This window comes from Bombina bombina, chromosome 2 (assembly GCF_027579735.1).
Source record: "Bombina bombina isolate aBomBom1 chromosome 2, aBomBom1.pri, whole genome shotgun sequence".
NCBI classification, from domain to species: Eukaryota; Metazoa; Chordata; class Amphibia; order Anura; family Bombinatoridae; genus Bombina; species Bombina bombina.
The window spans coordinates 883,840,502-883,848,383 of record NC_069500.1 but is presented as its reverse complement, the minus strand read 5'-3'; the positions used below and the strand labels follow the sequence as shown (position 1 = coordinate 883,848,383).

Below are 7,882 nucleotides of genomic sequence, written 5' to 3'. Positions count from 1 at the left end.
CCGACACCACTCGGAGATTGCACCACATCCGTCCCCCATCCATGAATTGAGAGGTATGCTCTGGGATCTCCCAAATATACATATAGACTACTGGACAGAAGAACACTTAAATCTAGCAGAAAACCTATATTCTAATGGGACACTGATGACAGTACCTCAGATTACTAATCTGCTTGGTGACCCCCCCGTTATGGTTCCGGTTTGAATCTTTTAGGGTACTGAGCCTAATTAAATTGTGTGATTTTCCCAAACACAATATGAGGGGGTATACTAGGTGGAAAGAGAGGTGGCGAGGTGGTCATGGTAAGTTGAGATCCCTCACATTTCACTATAGAGCTCTCCTAGAGGATCACTCTCAAGGTCTTCCGTGGTAGACCAAGGCTTGGTGCAGAGAATTAACCCTTACAATCACCGAAATAGATATTAGTAAAGCAGCGACTCTGACAAAGAAAACAATCCATGGTGTGACTATTTTTGAAGGGTATGTTAAGATCTTACTGAGGTGGTACAGGGTACCTACCAGATTGGCCAGGATGTTCAGTACGGCTTCCCCATTATGCTGGCGACAGTGTGGCCAAGATCTGGTCGTCATACATGAGAGTGACGGTATTGTGGAGGGAGGTTGAATTATTGCTGAACTCTATAAACATAGAGATAACTTTGACTCCACAAATTGTTATTTTCCATATATTTGATGACAAATTCATAGGTCCTTCCAAAAGGTTACTGATTTACATAATTTCAGCGACTAAACTCTGCATTGCCAGGGCATGGAAACAGCCTGAACCTCCCTCTCTGTCAGACGTGTGCAGAGTCGTCAACTTTCTGGCCAAAATGGAAAAATGTGTTTACTGCTCGCAGGACCGCATGGACTGGTACTGGGAGATTTCGTCAGATTGGATTCAGATCCATTAAGTGGTGGTTGATCTTTACTACACCCTGGATTGATTTAAAACGGACGCAATTAGCATATCAGGTTGTGCTTACATTTTTTTTCTCTCTCTTCCCCCTCCTTGAGCACCCCACCTCCTGAAATTAAACTTTGTATAATAGCTCCTAGACCCATATTTGATGCCTATACTTATAGTGATACTTTGGTAATTTACAAAGATCAGACATAGAGTTACTTCACAAGAGTATGATTACAGCGGCTCTCAACTGAGGGGAGCAGTAGTTCAGTGTTGATTGAGACACGCCGAAGGAGTCCAGACACGTTTACAACAGTCTCGATAGGTAAACATACGAATCCCCTTTGCCCTATTCCCATTGCTGGGAAAATAAAACTAATATAAAACTGAGAGGTTTTCCTCCGTTATCTTGTTGATTCATCTGACAATTCAATGTTCATAATTGTGTTACATTACATGTGTATGTGAACTATCTTTGTATACCCCATCATGTACATTACGTTGATATGAATGTAATTTTTTTAATAAGACACTCCTGTAATGTTTTTGACAAACTGTTTGTTAATAATGTTATATGTATATAACAAAAAAAAACACTTTTATTATAGTACTGGCAAACTTTCTGCCAGTACTTAAGATGGCGAGGACAATTGTGGGGGCGGGTGAGGGATGAGAGCTGTTTGGGAGGGATCAAGGGGTGTGATGTGTCAGGTTGGAGGCTGATCTCTACACTAAAGCTAAAATTAACCCTGCAAGCTCCCTATAAGCTACCTAATTAACCCCTTCACTGCTAGCCATAATACACGTGTGATGTGCAGCGGCATTTAGCTGCCTTCTAATTACCAAAAAACAACGCCAAAGCCATATAAGGCTGCTATTTCTGAACAAAGGGGATCCCAGAGAAACATTTACAAACATTTGTGCCATAATTGCACAAGCTGTTTGTAAATAATGTCCGTGAGAAACCTAAAGTTTGTGAAAAAATTTGTGAAAAAGTGAACATTTTTTTTTATTTGATCGCATTTGGCGGTGAAATGGTGGCATGAAATATACCAATACTTTGGGTTGTCTACTAAAAAATATATATACATGTTAAGGGATATTCAGGGATTCCTGACAGATATCAGTGTCCCAATGTAACTAGCGCTAATTTTGAAAAAAAGTTGTTTGGAAATAGCAAAGTGCTACTTGTATTTATTACCCTATAACTTGCAAAAAAAAGCAAAGAACATATAAACATTGGGTATTTCTAAACTCAGTACAAAATTTAAAAACTATTTAGCATGGGTGTTTTTTGGTGGTTGTAGATGTGTAACAGATTTTGGGGGTCAAAGTTAGAAAAAGTGTTTTTTTTTTACCATTTTTTCCTCATATTTTGTAATTTTTATATAGTAAACGATAAGATATGATGAAAATAATGGTATCTTTAGAAAGTCCATTTAATGGCGAGAAAAACAATATACAATGTGTGTGGGTACAGTAAATGAGTAAGAGGAAAATTACAGCTAAAGACAAACACCCCAGAAATGTAAAAATAGCCCTGGTCCCAAACGGACAGAAAATGAAAAAGTGCTGTGGTCATTAAGGGGTTAAATAACTAGCTTAAACACAATTTTTTTCTTTCGTGATTCAGATAGAGCATGCAATTTTAAGCAACTTTCTAATTTACTCCTATCATCAAATTCTCTTCATTCTCTTGGTATCTTTATTTGAAATGCAAGAATGTAAGTTTAGATGCCAGCCCATTTTTGGTGAACACACTGTGTTGTTCTTGCTGATTGGTGGATAAATTCACCCACCAATTAACAAGTGCTTTCCATGGTCTGAACCAAAAAATAGCTTAGATGACTTCTTTTTTAAATAAAGAAAGCAAGAGAACAAAGAAAAATTGATCAGAGTAAATTAGAAAGTTGCTTAAATTTGCATGCTCTATCTGAATCACGAAAGAAAAAAATTTGGGTTCAGTGTCCCTTTAAGTATTCTTTATGTGAAGTGTTGCACTCTGGGACAGCAGAAGAATACCGCACCTTATGGAGTTTATCGTTTAAGAAGAAAATGTATTTTCCCCACGTATCTGAGAATAACATATCCCACTGAGTGTTACTATGTATACACGCCATAAAGTGCTATTGAAACGAGCTAAAGTTTTGTTTCCCCCATCACGTTATTTTACTCCCACGCACATAACACAACTCTCCTCCTACCAAAGTTTAGGACTTGCTAGTTGCTACACGTCTTTTACGTAACTGCGTCATGAATGCGGAAGCTCCCATAGAGTTTGTTGGCGCGCAGGTTCTAATGTAAATGCTGCGAGTAGAGTGTTATTGCTGGAGTGTGGCGCGTGCAGGTATGTGAGCTTGTACAGCGCTGCAACAGAACGCGCGGGGCATCTTGCTGTCTAATGTATTAGTAGAAAACACAGAAAAGGCTGCAATGCATTGTTGTGCAATGCGCTGCATCCCTCCCTGGTATAGTTAAAGAGACAGCACACATATTGTTTGTTACTAGTATAATTTACTGTTATGCCAATATATATGTGGTGTATGCCAATGTCTAATAAAACCAGACTAGTTTGGGGCCCGGCCAACCCTAATTGACCCACCCTAAAAGAGGGGATCTCTAACATCAATATGTAAAATCAATAATGTATATTATGTCATGACCTTCACAGTCAGAAAACTGTAGGATAGAATATAGTATTGAATTCAACTTATATTATAAAACTGTTTAATTCATGCTATTTTTATTGCAAAAGAAACTACATCTGCAGTAATGCTTTACCTGTTTAATGTTGATACATTTTAATAAAAACAAAGGTGTTAGTGATCATTTATCTCAGTCCTAATGTTTTACTTGAGGTTGGACAGCATACAAATGTGGAATAATTGATCAGGTTAGCAAAAGGCCAATATAGTCATACATTTCATGAGATAATTCATTAGAGCATGCAATTTTAAATACATTGACCCTGCAATGCTATGTGTTTAAACATTGCAAATATAGTTCATGCAACCATTTAGAATCTCTATAAACCAAACCTAGAGGCCATGAAAAGTAGCATCCCATTACTGTTCCTTGTATAAACCTGTTCTTGTGCATATTCATATTTCCTCATATAGGACTTGTATGATCTAAAGCTCTCCGCTCTAGCGAGATGATCTAATACGTCTCATCAGTACCATGAGGTCCCTCAAAGGCTTTTAAAAAGGCATTTTTTTCTTTCTTTTTGAGAGTTTATCTCTCTATGCAGACAGAGTTCTGGATGTAAAGGAGAGACACCTACATTGCAAAAAAATGCTCACCCCCCCTTAAGATTTTTTTTTAGATTTCTGTCTTGAGTTTTTGATCGAGAGGCCCTAACAGGTCCAGCATTTGTCTTAAAACCGTGTTCTAGGCAGTATTTTTCTGTGTACCTCCCTATACTGTAAAACACCCACCTCTGTGAATCTGGTACTGATCTGATATAAGAACATTATGAGTGACGGAAGATCTCAATGTTTTAAATCTTGATTTTATATGTTCTCTTATGTTTTATAGATATACTTGCAGAGATGTTAGCTATAAAGAATGTGTGTACTAATTTAGTGGGTAAAGATAATTTGTTACATCCTTATAACTTGGAGTAACTTTCATAGAAGCTACAATTTTTTTTGGACTGACATCTCCAGAGAGTATATTTTAAAAATTCTATTTACCCAAGCAAAAACAAAAATCCTGTATATATAAACAAATTTTCAGCTAGCAAATTGTTAGTAAGATAAGTGCAATAAATCTTCATATAAATAGGTACACAGGAGCACATACAGTGTATTTACAAACCGGAATTAACTATTCCTTTGTTTTTTGCGATATCCCCTGGTGGATTGGCTCCTTCCGTCCATCCGCCGCACCGCACTGCAGTTTGGGGATTGTAGTCTCTCCTTCTGGCTTCTCCGCAGGGCGCGTCATTACCAGTCGCGGCAATACCACTAGTGACGGCAAGCGCAAAATTGTGTTCTTGTACAATGCTGAATTCCAGCAGCGTAATTCAGCCCGCCTGAGGCGGACTGCGGGGGACAGGGGTGTGTATGTCCGCCCCTGTCCGCCGCAGCTTGATAAATCGACCCCTAAGTGTTGATAGTGCAAACACTGCATGACCTAATGAATTAGAGCAAGCAATTTTTGGATTACTCCGTCCTTTTAACAAATAATTTTTGTGATTAAAAATGATCAAAAATGTCCAGTGCACCCTTATTAAAACACCACACATGCTTAGAGAGCTGTTTGTTGCATGTGTTAGCAATGATGACACAAACTGGAATCATCATCAACTAAACATATGCTCCCTGAGCAGGTGTTGTGTTTAAGTGCAGGCACACGGCGCATGTGTATATACAGTATACTCCTTGCTGCCACAGCTTTTATTAGAAGCATTTAGCTGATACACATGTATTTTTTTTTATAAAAATGAAATGCAGTGTAATAGTGTCATTTAGGAAGGTTTAAAAGGTAAATAAGCATCTACTGCAATTGATGTATTGTTGTCTATTAATAACTCAGTCTTGACAAACTTTGCATATTGTACAAATGTGGTTTTATATGTAATCAGGGTTGTTTCCTTTTTGGTTATGTTCTTAAACTTTCGCAGAAAACATTTGCTTGTCAGATTTGTCACTAACAATGCACTACTGAGAGCTAACTGAGCAGATCTGGTGAGGAAATAACACGTGTGTGCAGGCACCAATCACCAGTTAGCTCCCAGTAGTGCATTTCTGCTATTGAGGTTATGTATGCTTTTCAACAAAGGGTAACCAGAGGACAAAGTAGATTTCATAATAGTAATGAATTTAATAGTGTCTTAAAATGACATATATCAATATAATGAAAGTTTAATTCTGACTCTCATGCCCCTTTCAAGGACCACTAAATGCAGTAGAACTCCATAATTATCAAATGCATAATTAAAAGACAATTCAATAACACCTACTCCTGGATTTCAAATAAGCAGTTGATTTTTTTCTGGCAAATTAATTTTTCTCTTTCATTTTCTGGCCCCCTGTATCATGTGACAGACATCAGCCAACCACAAACTAGTATACCTATAACCTGTGAGTTTGCGCACATGCTCAGTAGGAATCTTGTTCTCTAGAAAGTGTGAATATAAAAAAAATGTGCAAAATTTGATGATGGAAGTAAATTGGAAAGTGTCTTAAAACTGCTGCTCTGTCTGAATCATCATAAAAGTTTATTTGGACTTGAGTATCCCTTAAATGATACAGATCATTTATCTAACGTTTTGTACAGGTTTTAATTTTTCCCATAAAACTACCTAATTGATTCAGATAGAGCATGCAATTTTAAACAACTTTCTAATTCAATTTTTCTTCGTTCTCTTGCTATCTTTATTTGAAAAAGAAGGCATCTAATCTAAGGAACCAGACACTGTTTGGTTCAGTACACTGGACAGCACTTGTTTATTGGTGCTATCCAATCAGCAAGGACAACCCAGATTGTGAACCAAAAATGGGCCAGCTTCTAAACTTACATTCATGCTTTTCAAATAAAGATAGCAAGAATACAAAGAAATATTGATAATAGGAGTAAATTAGAAAGTTGCCTAAAATTGCATGCTCTATCTGAATCATGAAAGACAAAATTTGGGTTCAGTGTCCCTTTAAGGATTGATTGAGAACTTTAACTCTGCCAATAATGGTTTTCGTTATTGTATAAAAATGTGTATAAAAATGTGTATAAAAATGTGTATAAAAAATGTGTATAAATTGTATCCAATAACACTGTGCACAAGAAGAGTAAAACTGAGAAAAGATATAGAATATATTGCTTCTAGCTGTAGCTTTTTAAATCCACTCTTTAGGATTTCCAAATGTGTCTCAAAAAGGAGAGAGAAACAGACATAGGGTAACAATGTAACACAATGAACATTCCTGTACGTAGTATCTTACATAAAGCTCTTTTGAGCTGACTCCCAGCTCTAAGGGCTAGATTTATTAAGCCCCTACGGCAGCAAGTTCTCTCAAGAACTTGCTCGCCGTCATTTATCAAGCAGCGGTCACCAGACCGCTGTTTCCTTTGCCTTTTCGCCACCTCTAATCTGGCAAAATTCAATCTCCTCGGTCTAGTCAGACCGAGGAGATTGACAGCTCCTGCCCGCGCGTGATTGGCTGTGCGCGGGCAGGGGGCGGGATTGCACGCGAGCGCAAAATTGCGCTCGTGTGCAATGCCGAATACCTGCGGGTATTTTCTCCCCGCCACAGGCGAGCTAAGGCGTACAGGGGCGTACGCCTCAGCTTTAATAAATCTAGCCCTAAATTTAAACCCAGAAGGTCTCCCAGCAGATGAGCGTATTAACATTACTGCTTTTTGCTACTCATGGATGTAGTAAAACATATTTATTGCACAAGGAATAAAAACAACAAACTAAAGGTTAAAGTCTTGTAATGTAAGCATCACCTTAAAGGGACAGTAAATGTAATTTTTTTTTTATATAATCCTGGACATAGTGCAGGATTTATGTGACATTATATTAGCGACGGCTTTAAAAATGATAAAGAGTTGATAGATTTTAGCCCTCAAAGTTGCACTTACCTGGTCTCCACTCTAGGCTCTTCTGATAATGTCTTCTTTTTCAAAAGCGGTTAGCGGGCTCGCTGTCTAATCACAACGCGCCCGATCGCGCTATTGAACTGAATATAGCGTGCTCCGACTCTGGTCTGGTAGCGGGAGCGAGCTACATTTAGGTAAATAGCGCGATCTGGCGTGTTGTGATTTGACAATGCGCCCTTGAACCGCTTTTGAAAAAGACATGATCAGAAGAGCCTGGAGAGGAGACCTGGTAAGTCCAACTTTGAGGGCTAAAATCTATCAAATCTTTAGATTTTTAAAGCTGTCACTAAGATGTTACATAATTCTGCAATATGCACAGAATTATATAACGTTATTTTTTACATTTACTGTCCTTTAACATACTTTAAAAA

The 7,882-nt window shown here is 37.9% G+C and overlaps 1 protein-coding gene across 1 annotated transcript in view; it reads left to right on the top strand.

Annotated features, from left to right (window-relative positions):
• The first annotated feature begins 3,174 nt into the window (after positions 1–3,174).
• WRN (WRN RecQ like helicase) overlaps positions 3,175–7,882 on the top strand; it is a 377,656-nt gene continuing 372,948 nt past the window's right edge. Inside the window, exon 1 of the mRNA XM_053700137.1 lies at positions 3,175–3,255. The gene's annotated coding sequence lies outside the window, so the exon portion shown is untranslated. The remainder of the gene's footprint in view (positions 3,256–7,882) is intronic.